General features: G+C 42.1%; 1 long non-coding RNA gene across 2 annotated transcripts; it reads right to left on the bottom strand.

Annotated features, from left to right (window-relative positions):
• Nucleotides 1-1969: 1969 nt before the first annotated feature.
• LOC137475345 (uncharacterized) lies at nucleotides 1970-21115 on the bottom strand. Of its 2 annotated transcripts, XR_010999830.1 has the most exons (4): nucleotides 18924-21115; nucleotides 13973-14107; nucleotides 4680-4928; nucleotides 1970-2916 (listed from the first exon to the last, which is right to left on the bottom strand). It is a non-coding gene; the product is annotated as an uncharacterized lncRNA (long non-coding RNA). The 2 variants fall into 2 exon arrangements; XR_010999829.1 differs by lacking the exon at nucleotides 13973-14107.
• Nucleotides 21116-21199: the final 84 nt, after the last annotated feature.

Raw genomic sequence — 21199 nt, 5'->3', positions numbered from 1 at the left:
TGCAAGGCAGAACATATGTGATCTTGGGAAAGACGTTTCACTTTTGCATTGTTTTTTCACCTGTAAAATAGAGAGCAGGGGAAAAGTAATGAAGATCTTCTGGGGTCTGCAGTAAGTTAATGTTTGTAAAACACTTGAGGGCTGTAAACACAAAAGATGTTAGAGAAGTGTTGCAACTTCAATTATTTCTAATTTTTTTTCAAGCAGGGGTCAGAACCTCAGATTTGGTAGGAGTTTGTAATTATATTTGTTCTTTTCGGTCTTCCTTATTTTTCTACTTCCATCTTCTTGGAGTTTTTGAGCAATTTAAAATCAAACAGTCTTAGAGCTTGTGAAGGTAATGCTTTGAGAATTGTTTTATGTTTATTGAATGCTGCTCTAAGCCTTTTGCCAAACTTCTCTGACGGTCTGAGATTGCCAGTAAACTTTTGGAGATTTTTTTTTTTTCTGTTTTGAATTCTTGGGAATATTTTATCAGTATTTCTCCTATGCATCTAACTCAGAGTATGTGAACAACTGTAAGCCCTTCTAAAAGTCTCATTGAGTGAGTTTTTTGGGGTCTTACAACATGACATAGAACACTGCATGCTGAATCTTTGTCCTTCCTCTGGTTTCTCCTTGTTATGGTTACTGGGGACCTGCTAACCCCCTGCAGTGTCCTGTACAGTCCAGGATATTGCCTGGTCATGAAATATTTGTACTCCCTGTAGACAGGACTATTATAATTCATATTCCCCTCCAAAGAAAAGCTATTGGTACATTATTAAAAAAATATTCTTTTTTGCTTGATTAGTGCTGGCTGTCATAAGACCCAGACTGCTGGGTCATAAGCTTTGAGTCTGACATCTCTTTTTTTCTTGTAGTCATTAAAAGCCTTTCAGGAAGGCAAATTTAGTAGCAAGACATCATTGAAACATAGGCTAACTCCCATTACGCAATGGTAACCTCTGTCTCTGGGAGTTATTAGCCAGGGTGACAGGCTATGCACTTATTTATTCTTCCAGTGGCAGTGAGATCAGAGCACAAAGGTCCCTTGGGGTGTGTTCCATCTCAGTCCTAACTGGGGTATTTAATAGTTTTTACCACAGGCCTATTAAGGTTGATTGTGAACTCTGTCCTATTATCTAGAAACCACTGTTCAGCAAAGTGACAGCCAAATCTTTTAGAATATTGTTATTTTCTGTAAACCAGCCTAAGGCTTTTGGGGGAGAAAAAGGGAGAAATAATTACTTTGTACTGGGAGAGACTCAGGCAAAATTTAGAATTCATGCCTGTCTATTAATGTGGAATAATTTCTATATTGTATATTCAGGAGAATAACAAAAAATTAGATTTGTACTTACAGAAAGAAATGTCCTTTCTTCTTTAATTGATTCCTACTTGGAGAACACCTGTCAGCACATTCTATGACTGTATTTCAGTCTAATCCACCATTTAGGTGTTTCAGCCTGAAAACACCTTAGTGATTAAGTTCTCCCTCTGCAGTAAATGTTTCCAGGGGAGACTCCCTCCCCCTGGCACTAAAGCTAACCAGGCACATCTTGTCATCTAAGAGTTCAAAGCCCACTCCTAGTCAGTGCATTGCCAGAATCCAAGAAACATAATGTTTTTACAAGACTGTGATTTTTTTATTGCCAAGGGCGCTGTCTTTTTGTTCCAGTATGGAATATAATATGGAAGACCAAATTGAGAATCTCTAAGTCCTCAGAAGTCCTCCAAACATTACCTGCTTGATGCTGTTCAACAAATAGATAAGACTGAAAGTTCAATATAAACGAGACTTTTACTCATGTGGCTTACTGAAGCAAGATTTACCAAAATAAAATAAAAAAAATGAAACAAGCTTGGCCTTCTCTCTGCTGCTTTTTGATAAGTAAAGCTTGACAAAGATCTATTTCCATCATCTGGCATTGTCACAGTGACATAACAAGCATGTTCAGGCTATCTCATTTATCGCTCTATTTTTGCAGGGTGTCTTCTTTATAGCTCCCATAAAAGCATTGTAAAGCCCAAGGTGCCAGCCTATGTGGTGCTTTGGGCTGGTTGGTATTTCCACCAGATATTCTCTGGAGGACAGAGGGTACATAGAGATAATGGATAGAAGGGACTGCTTTAGGTGAGAGGAAAAAAAATTACAGACATCCTAAAAACCACAGCACATTTAAGGTATGGTTTGAAAGTATAGTAAATCAGAGCTATCCTACAGTCAGCATGGCACATTCCTTCTTGTGACATACATTCTACCACAGCAGTAACATCCAACCAATCACCTTCATTCCTATTTTCATTGTATTGCCTTTATTTGCCATTGCATTGTGCCAGATTTGATAGTGTCCCTGAAGCACCAGGTCAGGATATAGACATCTGACAAAGCAGAGAGGTCATGTGGAAAGAGCTGGCTATTAATTTTGAAGAAGAATGTGTGCTCATATCAATAATAGCCAAACAAGAGGATGACCTTAGGTAAAGAGGATGTATGGAGGGACAAACCTTGACTGTGTTAAGCATATAACCTGCATACAGATCAGCAACAGTTTTCTAATTAACTTCAAGGGGAAATGTGTTAGTTGTGAGTCTAGAAGGTGATGATTTAAGAACCTTTGCTATTGTACAGCTGCTGCTGTATGAGGGAACACACAGACCAACCTTTATGTATATCCTCTTACCCTACTTCATATATCACCTCTTACCCATCAAACACTCCAGAGAGACCGTGCTCTTGCAGCTTTGTGGAAAAGAATGAGACAACTGGTACCCGAGCAAACTGTCCTGAAATATGTTCTTATATTAAAAAAAAAAGTATTCTCTTGCCTTGTTCAGCTCCCGTCTATAAATCTTCTTTCCTTGGCAGGGTTATTAAGAACAACTGGCTGAAGCAGCACTGCTGTTAGCTGAGATTCTTGCTGTCCTATGAACCTGTCAGCCAAGTTACAGGAGTAAGTATAGAGAATCAATAGTCTTTTTTGGCAAAGAAAAAGAGCTGACATTGATTCTTCCAACTCTGGCAGGTGCCTTTCATACTGTGCCCTTTGATGTGTGATCAAGGCCTGTCCATGGCCCCATTGCAACCTTTTAGGGTGTTCAGCACAGGAGGAAGGAGAGTCCTACAAAGCCACATCTTCCCTAACTTTCACAAGCTAAGGAATGAGTGAGTTTGACAGAACTTCATACTTTCAAAGGGATAGATGGGATTGGGAGAAAAGGCTCCTCTTATTCCTTCCTGTCTTGGATATCTGACCATCTGGCAGTGTTCTGTGAGTGACCTCAGTGGAATTCTGGAGAAGTCGTCTGTCATAATTTAATATATCTGACTGGGTAATAAGATATGGTCCAGAAACCACCATTAAATTAATAACTGTAGACTACAGTCCCAGGCTATGTTACAGACTAGCAAAATCTTGAACTTGCAAATGAGCCAGGTTTCTGAGAATTAACATAGGCACAACCAGAGCGGTGGTCTACTTACAATATGATAATAACACCAGGCAGAGTCATGGTATAGTTCCTTCTTTGCCCCCATACTTTCCTGTCACTGCTCCTTAAAAACAGTAAGTAATATCACGTTTGGCTGACGCGGCGGGATGCAACAGGCTGATGCTGCTTTGCAGACCTTTTGGGTACTTGCTTTTTCTCAACTCAACTGCTTTTGAAAAGTTATGCACCTCTGCAAGAGCCCAGTCAGAGGTGGGTAGAGGATTTGCTTTGTAATGATTATTCTAAATCCTAAATGCCACCTAGTAAAACAATCACTCATAATTTGACTTCATTAAGTATTCTTTGTTAGTTCATTAACCTTGGCATTGTCAGCATGTTGCCACAATCAAATACAATTTATTCCATGTTGTGCAAAGAGAGCTGAGGGCAGATCTCACACTGGGCTGTCATCTAATGGACCTGAAGCACCTGCTAAATGTAACAGTGCACTGTGCTCAATACAGGCATCTAGCAAGGGGAGAGGATGTATGTCTGGAGATGACCTGGTATAAATTCAGGTGCTGAGCTGGGCACACCCAGTCCTTTAATCACAGTTTCATCAAATACCTGACAAACTTTCTGAAGCCCATACTGGTTTCCCTCTTGAGCTACAGCTAAACTAGAATTCCCACAGGTCTGTTTCAATTTTGCTTACTTGAATGCTGTTCTCAGAGGAGGAGAGAACAGACGTACAGGCTTTGCTCAACATCTGCGGTACTTTTCAAACTGCAGATAATCAGTGGATAATGCAAAATTATATAATTTGCATCAGAAAGATAACTGAGAAGCCTCTTACACATATTAGTGGGCATAATTTAGCCCTTTGATGTAAGAACAACAAAAGAATATTAAGGGCAAATTCTTCTTTGTGTAATATGTGCTGATAGAAGAGCTGAAGCCAATGACATCTTGCAGATTTCTGCCACCTTTTTTCATGTTGACCTGCCTGTGGCCAGCTCCCAAAGGTCCCTGTGCAGCAACATGTGATGCAAAAACCTCAGGCCCAGTTACTTGGAAAGGATAATTTCCTCAGTGCAGGGACTCAAAAAGACATGCTAAAGGCAAGCATCCTCACCAGTGCTGCAAAGGGAAGGAAAGGGATAAAAAGTACCCTGAGAAATTTCGTTTCAATCTTGTTATAGTAAGAATAATTGAACAGTGCAAAGTGTCATAAGCAATTTGTCTCCATGTGACAGACAACAGACTTGTCTTGAAGGTGATGATTACACTCACTTCCCAGCAGAAGCTCAATCAAATCTGTGGTTATATGGTTTCCTTCCAAACTGGAGAACACAGCAGTGCTGCTGTTATTTGATAATGATTTTGTGGATATGAATCTATCACATGCTTTCTACTTGGGCTTCCCTTCAGTGGTTGTGTCAGTCCAGACTCCATGAACAGCACCACCCCATCTCAGCCAGACATGTCAGCTAGCTTCAGTCCTGACTTTCTGTCTGGTTTGGACAAAGCAAATACAATATTCCACAGTATTTAGGCCATGTCAGTAGTTTTTGGGAGTCATCATCTCCAGTGTTGTCTATGCTCAGGAGATAGTATGGTAAAAGGAAAGTGCTGTATCTCATAGGCTGTAGTGTGTTAAAAGGAAGATAAAGCCAGTTACGGCCATGTATGCAAACAGAAGAATAATACTAAGCACTCTGAGCTCTGTAAATTGTGGTTTTGGTTTAGCTTCTGGACCTTCCCTACAGCCTGTATTCCTAGAGATCACTCAGTTTTCCACCAGCTATTAGTCTTTACAGATAAAATATTAATTATGTTTAAAGATGTAAAAAAGCATTTCTGTTTATTAAAAAAATCCCAACAATGTTAAGATGGTAGATTTTACAGGTAAATATGACTCTTATGGGAATCTACAAGCCTTTCTGTTACCTAAGATATCCTTTTCCAGAATTCCAGGTTTTTTATCCATCCTCTTAATATCATTTTATTACTGCATCTGAATCAAAACACTCTGCTAACAGTAAAAGCAGGCCTACTGCTTTTTCCTGCTTAGTAACTATTTGACACCTATTTCTTGACTTAATTTTGGTATCTGTCCAGAGCTGTCCTTAGGATACCTCCTCAGAGTATTCTTTACTTTTTATTTGTACTGGTTAATATTCCAAACTGCCTATCAGCTATCAAACTTTCAACTAGAGGCATAATGATATTTTATTGCTAGTGGTTTGCCCATTTGAGCCTGTAAACCAGCAATCAGTGTTCTGATGACAAATAATGTAGGTATTTATCATTGCAAATAATAGACACAAGTTGGACTTCACCTACTTAACTCAGATTATTGCTGTTACGCCAGCACGCACAAAATCAAATGTTCTGACATCAGAGACTGATATAACTTCCACAGAGTCAGTAGATCTGTCTGCAAGTGTGACTTAAATGAACAAAATAGCTTCTCCTGCTCTTGTTGAACTGAATGGGAAAAAACCCACTAAATCAACAGAATCATGATCTGGTCACCTGGGTCACTCTGTTTACAGAGAGACCAGTTCTTCACAGAATCAAAGAATATATTGAGTTGGAAGGGACCCACAAGGCTCATAGTGTCCAACTCCTGTTCCTGAACAGAAAAATCCCCAACAGTCACACCATGTGCCTGAGCATTCTCCAAACTCTTCTTGAACTCTGTCAGGCTTGGTGCTGTGACCACTGCCCTGGGGAGCCTGTTCCAGTGTGCAGTCCCCCTCAGGGTGAAGAGTCTTTTTCTAATATTCAATCTAAACCTCCCCAGATACAACTTCAGGCCATTCCCTTGGGTTCTGCCACTGTCACCACAGAGAAGAGATCCATGTCTGCCCCTTCTCTTCCCCTCACAAGGAGGTTGTAGACTGCAATGGAGCATTGGCAATGAGGCAACCGAAGCTGTAGTTGCTATTTCAGTGAATAATTAATAGCTGTTTCTGAGTTGGCTATTTTATTATTTATCAAAAAACATCACTTCATCAAAGCTAAGGAGTCTATTAAAGACCTATTACTTTTGAGAAAGCCTGTGCCTGGCAAAGTGTAATGAGAACAAATGCCTGAACCTTGAGTGTTTCAGAGACAAGGTCCCCAGTTGGATGGAAGGCTGTTTAACTTTGTTCACATTGGCGGTGGCCTTGGGAAACAGGTATTATCTAGCAAGGTTACTACTGTTGGTTTTGCTGAAATTTCTCAGAGATGGAGAAATAGGGTTGGGGGTGGGGAGAACATGGGGCAAACACAGAGCAAACATTTACCCAAGTTGCAGGGCATGTTACCACCTAGGCAGCACCAGCTGGGCTGGCTCAGGTTGTAGCAGTAAAACTTTGATAGTTCCATTACACCAGCAGAGAGCAGGAGAACAAGGACATGCTCCCTTCAGGCTTGTGCTCTCTGTCCTTGGTATGGAGACCCCTTTCTTGGGCAGAGTTTGTGGCAAGGCATTGCATCTGCTGATTGACTTGACAGGCTGTGTCCTCTGTAATGCTTAACAGACCTCCTGGTCCCTGGGAGAAAATAACTTGCACTTTAGACTTAGGAATACTCCTACTTATTATGTTCCCCTCAGCCCTGATAGCTCTCTCTGACTGCAAAGAGACAGCAAGGTGGAATGCTCTATTCTGCCTCCTGGATCAATGAGTTGTGTGCCAGTGGCCAGGCAACCAGTGCTCTGGGAAAAGGGTCAGTGGGTGCACACTGCCTCATGCACGAGGGTCTCTTGCCTGTCTCTTTGCCCCTGTAGCAGCACAGGCTCAAGGCCTTAATAAAGTCGCAGTCACCTGCTGAAGGTCTTAATTTACTCACTGACTTTTGGAAAACATGTATACATAGAGGGCAGCTGGGTAAGGGCCATCCAGAGCCCTCTGATGTGGCATTTGAAATGTCACCACAACCATACTGGAAGCAAGCTTGAACACATGTATCTGTGGGTGCATGGGAGAGCTCCCTTGGGCCCTGGTAAGGGCTGAGCATCCTGACTCTGGGCTCTGCCCCTTGTTCCACTCAGGCTACCTTCCTGCCCAGGTCTAGGAGAGCCAGCCCATTGCACTCTGTTCTGGCTTCCAGTGTCTACAAGGCAGAAATTGCTAAAAAACCACTGTTTTGAATCCAGCTGGCCAGGAGAATGGGTCTCAAATCCCCTTAGGTCCATGCATGCAGACAAGGAAGTCATATGTCTGCATATATTACATCCTTGGTATTGGGAAGGCATTTGTAGTAAAGCCAGAGGTGACTGGGATCAAACTCCAATTAATGTAACTTGTAGGGACATCACTGAGTCCAGAGAAGAACAGATGGCACTGCTCATTGAAGAGCTTCAGAAATAGGATAAGTCAACTTTTAGTACACTGCAGTCTTGTTTAACTGGCAATATTTCTTTGCAAATGGATAAAGCAGGCAGTTCTAGAGGCAATGGTGAGCCCATAAATTGCTCGCATGTTTTTGCAGAATGGCTCGCTAGTGTTTTATGGTCAAAAATGTACTTTCTGCAGCAGCTCTCAGTCAATGCTCCTGAAAGCTTTATCAGGGTAGAGTCTACTGTCTGACTATTGCCACAGATTAATTAGTCCCCGTTTCCCCCTTTTTTATTCTGAAGTCCTTTAATATGTTTTGGTTTTACTTTGGGAAAATCTGTTCCTGAAGTTTGTTTGCATTTTTTGGTTTCTTTTTGTTTCATTTTGTAGCATTGAGCACTGTTGAAATAATTCTTTCCCATATTGTTCCTGTGCACTGTGCTTTTTAAATTCCATGTAGCTTCATATTTGTTCAAGCAGAAATGCTTAAAATCCCTGGCAAGGGGTGTTGTTGTCAGGGGTAATCACCTCCCCGCAGAGATGAGAAGTACAAGGTGTAAATGAGTACCTCGACTCCCAGAGGCCGTGTTAGCCAGCAACAGCCACGCTCCAGGATATGTCTTAGAGGTATTGTGGAATGTCTTGCTTTTCCACATAAATCATTTAAATAAATTATCATGATGGCTGGAAACTGCTAGCTGATACTAAAATGTCTCAAATGAAGACAGAAAGATAAATCTTTTAAGCACTTACCATCATGACATGTTCCATTAGTCCCTTATTTAGTTACCGGCAAGGGGCAGTGTCAGGGAGGGGAGCAAGGGGGTTGTGAAAGGATTTTCTCTTTTAGAAGGAGGGCAACCAGAGTGTGGACTGAGGGGCAAGCTGAAGTCAGTACTGTCTGAAAAGAGTGAAGCTTCCTGGCATGCCCTGGCATGCCCTGGTACACCCCCTGTTGTGAAGGGGTACCCAAGGTGGCCTTGACTAGCCTGCTGGGGCAAGCTTGCCACCATGCAGACTCCTGTGCAAGCCAGACTTGCTGCTGCTTTGCCAGCTCCTAGTGTCACTGTCACAGGAGATGATCTAGCCTTGTTCTCCCTTCAGATCACAGGGAAGGTGTCAGCCTCATCTGCATGGATGAGATTTCATCTGCATCTGTCCCCTGACAAGCATGGTGACTTTAGTCTATTTAGGTCTGAGGTACAGTTTTGCTTTCTGTACCTTTAAATTTAACTTTTACTTAATTTTTACTCGATTTTTTAATTTCATGCACAAAAAATTGCACCTCCCATCCTTAGTTTTTGTGATGATAAAAGGTCTGTTGAAGGACATTGGGAAGGCTTGGATATCACTATCTCAAAAAGAGAGTACTGGGGCACACACAGGGAAGGAGATCTGCTGTGCTTTAGACAAACGCTTCAAGCAGGTTGCCAAGGGCAAAACACCAAGCTGTAGACAACATGGCTTAAAAACTGTGTTCAAAATGCTCCAAAGCCTGGGTCTGTCAGGTGTGGAGCCTGTCTAGGGGCTCTCACAGAACTCAACACTTGGCAGGCCTGGCTGTGACTTGTCATTTACGGCTGGTGAAATTCCACGGGAAGGCGCACTCTGTGATTCACGCACGGGCTGCGTGCACTGCGCTCTCTGTCACAAATCAGCCGCAGGCGGTACATGATCAGAAGTGGTCTTGCTGACAGATGCGAGCATGGGCTCTGCTGACGCTGCTCCAGAGCCACCCCCTCCAGACGGTTCACCATCCACAATCCCCTGCACAGGAGAGGGCAGTACCATCAGCTCTCCATCACCCATAACTACTTTATCTGCAGTGAGGTGGACCTGCTGGACCTGCTCAGGGTACCTCTGGCACAGTCTGCAGGAGGCTTTTCCCCTTTTCCCCAGTCTATCTGGGCATCAGGGTCCCTGGATTAATCCCTTGGACACTTCTCACTGCACCAAACATTGCATCCTGAGGTGTCAACCCTGCAGTGAGTTCACTGGAATAGTTTTTATTCCCTTGTAATATCTGTGTGAACAGGGACTGATCCCAACTACCTTCCTGTTTGATGTGCAAAACAAAACAGGAGAGCTCAGGGTGATGCACTTTAAAAAGGCGTCTCCATGTATTTAAATGAAGTAGGGTGCATGAATTCATTATGATCTGAAAGCTCTTCAAGCACTGCCTAAGTAGGTACAACAGCTTCAGATGATCCTCAGGACTAGCTAGTAATGCATATTCTTGAGAAAGTTTTCTTGTTTTTTTCCTGTGCCTGCATACAGCTGCAAATCTCCAGCTTGAAAAGAGCATTCATGCAAAAAGAGATGCACTAAATGAAGCTCAAAGCTGCAAAAATATCATCAACCTAATTTACTTCTCAGTTGCACCACTACAGTTGTCAGGACTTCCCTTCTGCTATGTAGAGAGGAAACAAACTCTGCCTTGGTTTAGGCATTACTAAGCCTGTGATATAATGAAAATAATAAAGCTTAGCAGATATTTTTGTATTGCACAAAATATAATATCTTTATTATCATAATTTTAAAGCTTAAAAGGTTCACTATAATCATAAGATTGCTATGATCATCTTCTCTGACTCCTTAGTTCTATTTAATTTTTAATTTTTTCAATAATTTAATAGAGAATTGTGTCTTGCTGTAATTTTCATAAGCCTGCAAGCAACAATCCTGGCCTTGCTATTTCCTGCAAGGAACTGGAATCAGATCTGCAGTTAAATCTGTCAGATATTTGTTTGTATTCAGGTATGTAGGAAATTAAGAGCCCTGTAGCTGTGATTAAAACACCTCAACCCTCTTGCTCATTTGTACATGTTGTCTTTGTAAGTCTGTGCAGGGAGATAGCACATATCTTAAAATTTTTCATCCCTGTTAAGGAAGTATTTTCCCTTCACCTTACACAGCGGTTCCTCCTCTTGCTGTGACAATTGCAAAAGTTTGGCGGCTCTACAAAACATGGTTTCAGTTTTCCAACCCTCATGACAATTCAGGGGTTTCAAATCCATTAGTGGGACAAGCTGTTGGCAGCACTAGCTCTCCAACCCTGTCAGTGGGTGAGACAATTCCTACCACAAAATGGCAGTACAAGACACACTGGGAGGACAAGCTACACATTACTGTAACCTGGCTGGCACTGGGGCAGGTCCTGTCCTGTGTCCTGTGGTGGGACCTGCACTTGGGCTCTTGCACGTCCCCTCCAGCCAGCCAGCCCTACTGCCATCAGCAGCCTGAGATGCCCTGGCATTGGTCACAGCTGAGCAAGATGGAAAGTGAAACTGCGTACCCCAGATCCCTCGTGAAATTTCTTACCCTGAATGATCAAATCCCCAACTCACTTCCCTTCGCAGGACCAAGACCCTGGGAAGTGAAGTCTTTTGAAGTCCTGTTTTCAAGAGCAGGTCAATTCACTGCGCATCCCAAAATTGAGGCAGAGCATATTTTAAATACAGTCCTTTACTTCTGAGATTAAAAGGTCATGCATATCAGTCACTCTCAAATTCAAAAGGCTGCTTCATTCTTAACAGGGAGGTGAAATGTCGCAGGCTGTTCTCTGCAGCCAGTGCTTTGTCCTGAGAGTGTCAGAAATGCTCACTGTCATCACAGACCCCCCTACAGTTATTAGCTGAACAACAGCCCACACTGCCTGGGACCAGGGCTCTTCCCATAAGTCCTGCAGAGCTGGACCTAAAACAAAGGTGTTCTCATGTCCACAGTGCAGTGCAAGTCACTGGAGCTGAAAGATCAAGAGATGGGGGAATAAGGGACATGCTTCAGGCCCTGTCCAAACCCACAGTGTGAACAGTAAATCACTGCTGCCATGCTGGCAGGAGCTGAGATGTCTCATTGGAGCAATAGAAAGAAAATGAGAAAGAGACAGAGCAACTGACAAGAACACCAAGAGGGAAGAAGACTCTGCTTCCCTCCCGAACAGGCATGGTGATGCAGGCTGTAGCTGGAGCCAGTCCCCACAGTGTGTGCACAGCAGAAAGGGGCAATAGTGCTGCTGGGACCTGGGCAAGGCTGGGAGCTCAGATATGTACAGTGTGTGTGTACAGTGATGCAAACAGCAATGGGCTGTGCTTTGCTTTCATCACTGTCCAGGAGCATCCTTGAGGTAACACTTTCCCTGCACATCCAGAAACTTGAGAGACATGAGGATCCTGCAGCCCTGCTCCCCTGGGTGGCCCACAGCCCCAGAATGGACTGCACCATATCTATGTCTCAGAAATAGGTAGGGACTGAAAATGGACCCGTGGACCAGGGGCATGAGGAAGATAAAGGTGCTCTAACACCTGTCCTCTGATGCTGACAGACACACTAAAATTTCAGCTGCACACCAGTATGTGACTGCTGAGCACAACCAGGTAACTCAGCATTTTGAGGGCTCTGGCAGAGGGTTTTAAGAACACAACTTCAGTCATGTCCTCAGGATGATCTTCACTTACTTTCAGTTTTTTGTTATGAATTTTTGTTCCAAATCTGCACAGGAGTAATCTATTTCTTCCCTTCATCTGGGAACAAGGAAGAAGTGAATCACAAGCCACCAAATGTGGTCCTTCTAAACAGAGATTTTTGTTTTAGTTAAACTTTGCAGCCTCTTCTATGAGATGTTCTTGAACTTCCATTTTCCAGGCATTTAAAGGCCCCATGAATTACAACATAATTGAAAGATGGGCCTGTTTCTTAGAAATGAAGTGCAACCAATAGCCCCCGTCTGCTGACTTAATAGAGAAGCTTAACATTATTATAACCATATTAATAACAAGGCCAGCTAGTCATTAGCAAGAGAAGTTCATTCATTGCAGCTCTCTGACACTTTCCAGCTTGCTTTTTCATGGTAAATGAGCATTGCTTGTGCTTATTTTCTATTCAGATAATTCCCAGTAGCAAGATAAACATATGGGTGAGATCCTACTTTTCTCTACATCTAAGTAAGAGCTGTTAGCAAGACGATGATAGAAATAAAATGAATCTATGATGAAGGAAAATACAAAGAGGAGAAGCTAAAGCTGAGCCTGGACAGAAGACTAAAGGAAAGGACAATGAAGTCCTCGTACGTTAAGGTTTCTGTGTACTACAGTTGCTGAAATAATGAGGAATAGTTGATGGGCATGCTTGTGCATTAAAATACAAAAACAAGCTAGAAAAAAACTCCTTCTGAATCAGTTCAGTTTTCAATTTTTAACTTTGTTCAATTTATTTTTTTTTACTGTGGTTTTCTTTATTTTTGCTCCCTTTTTTGGTAACAGTTATCCTGGGAAGTGCATTCAGATAACAAAATCAAACTCAGTCCAGTGGTGAAAACAGGCATTTAAAAGGTTTTAGAAAGTCACTGTTAAATAAAAACAAAAAAGCAGATGATAGTACTGATCATTTTGTAGGGCCAGTAAACTCTTTTTCTTACAAAAGGTTTGTAAAAAGGAGATGTTTCATTCAAAGCAGTGGGACCAGGTCTGCCATGACATTTTCAAACTCCACTTACTCTCTGTGCAGCTGACATGCTGCATTCACCCTGTGATGGCTGGCTGCACTGGCCTGGATGTAATAATTTGAACAGTCAGTCACACACAAACCCAAGAATGACTCTACTATATGAACAAGGTATTCCTCACTTGTTACATCCCATTTCAAAGGTTTCGTTCACCCAATCAAGAAACATGACACAATGTGACACAGCTGAACTGACATAAAATGAATTAACCCATTAGATTAAACATGGGTAACCCAAATGGTCCAGGAAATAATGAATGGATAATTATTGATTAATTCTTATTAAAAAAAAAAAAAAGAAAAAAAAAAGCTTAATTTAGTCCCAAGGAGTTTCTGACCAGTGTGTTTGCATAAATATGAACTAACCTAATAGCAAGAAGAGAAGAAAGGGACTAATGCATCTGCATCAAGCCAATGAGGCTACCATGCCAGAAACCCTTGCAGCATTCAACCAAGCCTGTCCTAAAGGTAGCAAACAAAAGTTAAATAAAACACACGTTTAGGGATAGCTTTGTTCCTAGATGTTGTGAGATCACATTGGGTCAGTTCAGTTCATATAAAAAGCCTTGCCAGTCTCTTGATAGATCCCTTCTTCCCTCAAAACACATTTACCAGCACCTCCAGTTTGGTCTGCCAAGTGCTTGTACTGGTGGAGACTCTGTGTAGAGGAAAGGGTCTGGTGCAGGGCATGGCACAGTGGACTACCCTTTTTGAAGCAATCCTACCTGGTGACAGAGAACACCCATGATTCTGTGCAGTTTTCTCAGCTAGTGTCTGGATGCGATGGCACAAAACACCAGGTGTGTTCAAAACCTTGGAACAATCTTCTCTCTCAACAAAGTCTTTGGTCAGCTTTGCCTCTAGAGTGACATTACAGAATAACATCTTGATTCTTAAAACAAAGCAGATTAATAATAGCAAATCCATATAAACTAGGAGTTAATCAAATGCCTGAAGATCATGATCAATTCCATGGAAAATAAAGATTATTCTGAAAGAATATTTCCACCTGCAGACTGCTTTTACCAAGCTATGGCTACCCATGCTACTGAACCACTCTGGTCTCTTCTCAACACATCCATGCCTGAAATAATGGTTAATGAAATTCCCTTTGTCCTGACAGAGTTCTCCAAATTTTAAATTGTTCAGAGAGATGATATTACTTATTTCTATTTACTTTCTCTTTAGCAAAAGTTGTATCATCACGGAGCTGTATTTCTTTGTATTTCTGTCTTGAAACAATTGTTCTAAGACTGTTCCAAAGTCCAGCTGCAGAAAAAAGTAAGTTTGTGAGAGAGGATGTGTATTTGGAAGGACATCTGACAGCTTGTGAGTTATATACGCTTGAGAAGTTGACAATTGGGTTCTAATATCTGAAACTAATATTGCTGGTTTAATTACCAAATAGATCTGTGGAAATGTTCTGGGAGTTGATGGGGTACTTTCTTTGGACACCATTCCTCCTGCTTTTCTTGCCTTTCTTTCTTTAAACCTGCCTGATACTGCCCCCCTAATGTTATCAGTATTCATTTATTAGAAAATAGGAAAAGTTACTTTTCATAAAAGCTTTTTCATTCTGCATAAGGTAGAATGGAAAAGGACTGCTTTTTGGCTGGGAAAAAGAAGAAAAAATTCTCTATTGTCACAAATCACTGTCTGCATTTTATGATACTATATCTCTCAGAGCAGCTGCAGTCTAGTGTAGGGATTGCCCTTCTTCAGCAATACGTGTCGTTAAACAGCTGGAGATAAGCACATTCAGAGCCTTACTGAGAACACACCATGGCATTTCCATTAGTAATGAGAGAAACATCTACACTACTTTCCATCTGAAATAAGCTTTACTGTAAGCTAAAGATACTAGCAACCAAGAAAAATACCATGTCAGGTGGGCAGCAATCTCCTGAAAGCACAGTGGCTCTTGCCCTTACACATTAGTATTAAAATTCATCCCTGTGATATTCCAATAAACACAGAAGCTTACTTGCACCTACAAGGGACGTTTTTCTCATTCTTACAGTTACAACAAAGGTGAGTTTGAAACAAAGAAAGGTGCAAGACTATAAACAGCGGGAGTACTACATGAAAAGATGTAAGAATTACACAGTTGCAGATACCTCTATGATTACTTTTCTTCCTCTGCTCAGGTTGTGGCTCCTGTGTTTACATGGTAGCTGTAAAGGACTACATAAACCAACATGCTGTGCAGCCATACTGCATGAGCACGGGCTGCCTTTGATGTTTCTGGGAGGGCTCATGGCAGAGTCAGGATCTGAACATCTCCCCAGATCAGTGGCTTTCTGAGCTGCTCCCCCAGGTCACACACAGGCTCCTGTGGACAGCTGTGGCATTGATCAGGCTCGCAGAGCTCCTACTTTGGGCACAGAGAGAAGAGCCTCCTCAGCCACAGCTGGGCTATCAGCATGAATAAGGCAGGCTGAATTTGAGCCTCCAGGAACAGAGAAAAGACCTCATGCTCACCTGCCCCAAATCCACCCTTTAAGCAGGAGTAAAGAAAAAGATGACTTAGCTATTGTGGTGCTCTCCTTTTCCTGGGCCATTTTAGCATGAAAAGCTATTTAATTGGTTTACTTCGTACTGACTAAAGCAATGCTGGTAGCTGCCAAAAAGCCTGCTGAGCAAAAAATGATGGTTCCTAGCTATTCCTTGCTCTGACAACCTCCCATGTGGAAACAGATCTGGCTAGCTGCAGTAGCAGCAACATTTCTGAGTCAAGATCCTGAAGTAATCCTTACTAAAGGGAATTCTAACATGAGGACATCTATCCCTCTGATTTTCCTTGATGAGGCAATATTAACCACCCTCCACTCAGTCCCTTTTGTACATGCACCTGTTGTGTTTGACTTACTGAGAGAGATGAAGTGACCCTACAGTCAAATTTTGGGCTACACAACCAGTTCTCACAAGCACTACCGGCCATTTATCCTTTGAGAGAGCTGCAGCACTAGGGCTGGGCTGTGGGCTAACTATGCTCTTGGGGCTTTTCAGGTCAGATGATATAGGAATACGCACCATTAACTTCCGTCTTCAACAATAAAGTTCTCTATCGTCTCCATATGGGGTCAGCCGCCAGAGAGGTGTGCAACAGGGGGAGCCAAAATGAGGTGTCTGGCTGAAGTCTGTGTTAAACTGTCCCTGGTGCCCCACTGCCCAAGGGCCTCCAGAGGCAGAGAGGCACCGCTCAGTGGAGAGGAGACAGGTTAATGGCACATTTTGTATTTGTGACCGTGTGAGATACATGGGAGGTAAAAAAGCTCTGTCTGGATTTATATGAACAAGACACTCACTGAAATGCTCCAGCATTTTCAAAAAATCCTGATTAAAAAGTTGGCTTCGCTTCTAGCTCCAAGCAGGCAAGGACTGCAAATAAGACATAGACTCTCTCCTCTCACTCTTCTATTGGGAGAATTTTGCATAAATTAAAATTAATGCATTTTTTCAACTAGGTCAGTGGAATGTAAATGTTCCGTTCCAGGGAGGATTATACATGTAACTCAGTTAAGGGATGCACAGCACAGATCAATCCTGCTGCATTTATCAAAGCTGAGCTGTTTGGAACAGAAAGCAACCAAAGTTTTTCTACCAAACACTTCTTTGCAGTATCTGAAGGCTCATGGGGCTGAGGCTGGGTATTTGTCTCACTCTAGGAAATCTTAAAGTCTTTGGCTTTTGTCTAGGTGTCAAATATGCCTTCAAATGTGGTCATGAAATCTGTGTGATAAAGTGGGACAGCAGAAACAGCTCCATCTCCGTGGTTTTAGCTCCACTGGGAACGTGCCTCCCGTATTTGCAGACCAGGCAGTGCAACGTGAGACTCAGCAAGTTGAACAAAATTGAATTTGTGCTGCCCCAGGAGCTTGTCTGCTCTTGCTGTCAAGCCTGCAACTGGCTGCTGGCAACTGTGTAGTGCCCTCAACAACTGCCTACTTTCTGTCTTAGACCCCATATTCAGTCTGGATGCAGATACTTTGCTACTGAACTACTGCATCTGAACCCCTGATGGGGCCTGCAAACAAACAAATAAGAATGTAATATTCTCTCTCTCTCTCTCTCTCTGACGTGCATTTTTCCTGTGCCACAAATCTGCAAGCATACACAAACTCAAGTGTATGGCAATGAATGCCACACTGACTTTCAGCCATGCTGGAGAGAGGCTTCAGAGGTAAGCAGGATGTTGCTGCTTTCAGAACTGGACTGGGACGTTTGTTTTGATCAGCTTAGTACTGTATATTCTGGTGTAAGGAAAGATGGTGTGACTGAGACCATAACACAAGAGCAACAACAAAATCTTCTCAAATTTTTTTTTTTCATGATGTATGACACTTTGAATTATGTTAGCTCCCCTTAGAACAACCTAATCTTTTAAAGAAATCATAACTAAACTTTTCTGAGTGGCACATGTCCTTTTATGAGGATCAAACCAAAATTGCTATCAATGCAGAATTGTCCCAAACAAACTTTTAAACAGTAGGTAAAAAGAAATGGGACCTTGTTTTTCATATGGTTCCAGAATACCCTTTCCTTGCCTCTTACTGCATAATATATCCAGGATGTATTTTCCCATTCCTTCAAATGAAAATTCTCTACTGATTGTGATTAAAGTTCTCTACAGTCCAGAACCTGACCTCAGATGTCAGCCTATGTAGATATTTAAGGAGGTGCACAAGGACAGTGCCAGTCAGTACACAGTGCTCTGTACTGTTCTGGCTTTTGACAATCAATACTTTCAGGAGCCTCTGAGCTTGAAGGTGGAAGGTTAAAGGTGGATATTTCATCTTAATAATGGTCCCATATGACATAATTTTGTCTAACTCTTTTGAAAACATATTTGTGCAAGAACAAGTTGCTGTTTTGGCAACAAGTTCCATAATTTAATGCATGATGTGGAAAATTCCTTCCTTACGGTTTAGATCTACTGTAGGATAATTCAATTTGTTACCCTAATTCTCACATTGGAGAAACACAAATAAACCTTGTCCTGTTTACCTTCTCCTTGCCATTGGTGATTTTAAATACTTATATCAAGTCCCCTCAAGTAGTCTTCTTTCCAAGCTGAAAATCTCTAATTTAGTCTTTCCTGAAAAATACACTGTGACAAAACTCTGACCATCCTTGCTACCTGTTCTGTATCTTTTTGAAAGTTATCAGATCAGTGCTGTAATACTATTTTCTGTTCTCCCTTATTGTGTTCCCTCATTCAGCAACTCCTACTATCCAATTTGCCTTTTGACTGTTGCAGGGCAGTAAGTGATGTTTTCAAAAGCCTCATACTTTAATTTCAGTTACCCAAGATCTTTCTTAAGTGTTTCTATCTAGAGACTGTCACTGCACATGTATAAGTAGAGTTATTTTTTCCCTAAGTGCCTTACTTTGTACTTGTCAATATTGAATTTCATCTGGCACTTCACTGTCAGTTGGTATTACAAGCTCCTTCTGCAACAGTCAGCTTTAGCTTTGATTATCGTGAATAATTTTGTATCATCTGCAAACGTTGCCAGTATTCACACGTTTTGACATGCCACATACAGAGGTGGTGAACAGCACCGAGCCCAACATAAGCCCTTGGAAACTCCTTTTGCAAATTTATCACCAGTCCAGAGAAAATGTTGCTTTATTTATTCTGTCACTCATACAACTACCTATCACATTACTCACTTTTGCTCCTTGAGATGGTGGTTGGTTTAAGCTCTGCTTTGGTAGCTCAGCAATTCCATATTTGAGCTCTTTTAGCACACTTAGTTGAATGGCATTTTGTCCTCATTGTCTGGCTTTGGGTCAATTTATCCAAGAGGGTCTGCTTTGCAGAGATTGTGATTCCCTTTGCCCACAGTTGTTCCACCTCACCATCAAAGCTTCAGCTCTGGGAACAATGCAGGTATAATTATTTGTTTATCAGAAATGTCAACCTTTTGCATTTTCTAGCAAAATTAATCCTTAAAAGAAGGGTCCTGCACACCTAGATTGAGGTCTTTGACTGAGGGTGATTTCTCTACCAGCTCAGGTATGGGGACTCCTTCAGTATCCAAGAATTAGCATTCTGTTAAGCACAGGAGTGCAGTGGAGTAGCCTTTTGTATTGTACCAAAGAAGTGGGTCAGGGAGAGCTGACTGCTGCTAATCAAAGGTTCTTTTATTAGAGTCCATGTGAGTGAGTCTGTGCTGACATCTGTGTAGCGCAAAAAATCTGTGCTCATGTGTTCCCCTGAACTGGGATCTGGAGCAACACATATAATATGCTTACACCTTTTCTTCTAAGTGAGGAGACTTCTAGTAGGACAGCAAGTTGCATTTTCACCCTTCCTTTTCCTATTTATTCTCAGCACAGCCAGCTCTATGATCTACAGGTCTTTCTCTAACAAGCAGGTGCATAGCTTGGCTTCAGTCAGGCTGGCAAACCGGTGAGTCTCTTCTAGTTTACTTTGCGTCATCCCTCTGTGCTAGAACAAACAGCAGTCACTAGGCTGAGGATTGTCAAAGTTGTGCCAAAGTGTTGCCTATATCACTCTCTGCTGTCCTTGAGTACAGCTCCACAATATGCTTTCCTGAAGAAAACAATACAAATTCTGGTAAGTATTTTAAGTATAAAAACCTCCTCAGATATAAAAGTCTTATCAGATATAAAAGTCTATTAGATTACATTGCCAAGGTGCAAATCACACTGCAAGTAATAGACATTTAAGCTGATCTCAGAAATAGCTACAAATCTTCTCATTCACCATGAACTACTGATTATAGAATTTTGTGAGTGAAGCACTGCTTAAAAGCACCTTCCACCCAGATTAATTTCCCTGGTCCCCATGATAGATCAAACCAGGACTCCCCATATCACTGTCTCTCATACGAAGCTCTGCTCATGTCTGGCAGTTGCATGCACAGATCTAGCTTGTGCAACAATGACAGATATACCAAGTTCATTGAGGGCAGAAAGAAAAAAGAAAAATAACAGACCTAACATCAGACTTGAAAAAATTAGGTTTTAGACAATGTATTCTTGTTATTTGTCATAAGCAACTTTTTTTTCTTTATTTGCATTGTCTCTGCAAAAGATGGATGAAAAGATTGTGTTAAGGCAAATAAATGTATTTTTTTTTGTTGTTTTGGTGGTTTTGGTTTTTTAAATTCACTGTATTGGTGTTCTAAGTCCTTTACATTCTGCAGAAGCACATACCAAACCCTGCTGCCTCACATCAACACCCACTATAGGATCCCAGTGGATGTAAACACTATTATATCCCAGGAAAGCAGAGTGCTAATCTGCTCCAAGTACGCAGCTCTTGTATTTTTAATGAAAGTTCATGATGGAACCTAATTTGGTAACTGTAAAAATCCATGCTCATATAAAATTTGGCTTCAGTAATGAGCCCAGAACACCTACAGCAAATACTGAGCTCCAGCAGACTGATTCTGAACACCAATACTTTGATTAATATTGGCTTTGTGATTTGCTCAATTTCTTCAGTGCAATATGCTCTGCAGACCCCCTTTTCGTCTGACAATCTTCCTGATGCTTTATGCAGGATTGGTCCCGAAGAACTGGACTCAAGCACTTGGAAAGTGCTGAGCGTGCTCAGGCGCCATTGAACTGAGGGAGCTCTGAGGCTGCATTGCTCAGGCGTCTTTGAACCTCTGCCCAGCAAGGGACTCGTGGACACAAAAGCTCGTTTGTTCCCCTGCGATGGCTTCTCCCACTCTCCTGGTGCACTTTAGCAGCAGCACCGTGTGGGGACGGGAGAGCAGCTCCCGACCGCACCCCACATCGCCGAGTGAAGGACGAGAGGAGGGGAGGGGATTTGTTACAAATAACAATTAACCCCTGATGTTGGCTTTTCTGGCCGGAGTCAAGGGTGCTGCTGCCCGAGCCGAGAACAGCACGGGCCGAGAACAGCACGGGCCGGAGGCACGCAGGCCGGCAGGGCCGGAGGCACGCAGGCA

Source organism: Anomalospiza imberbis, chromosome 6, assembly GCF_031753505.1.
Source record: "Anomalospiza imberbis isolate Cuckoo-Finch-1a 21T00152 chromosome 6, ASM3175350v1, whole genome shotgun sequence".
In the NCBI taxonomy this organism is placed as follows: Eukaryota; Metazoa; Chordata; class Aves; order Passeriformes; family Viduidae; genus Anomalospiza; species Anomalospiza imberbis.
This window is presented reverse-complemented; position numbering and strand designations above follow the sequence as displayed.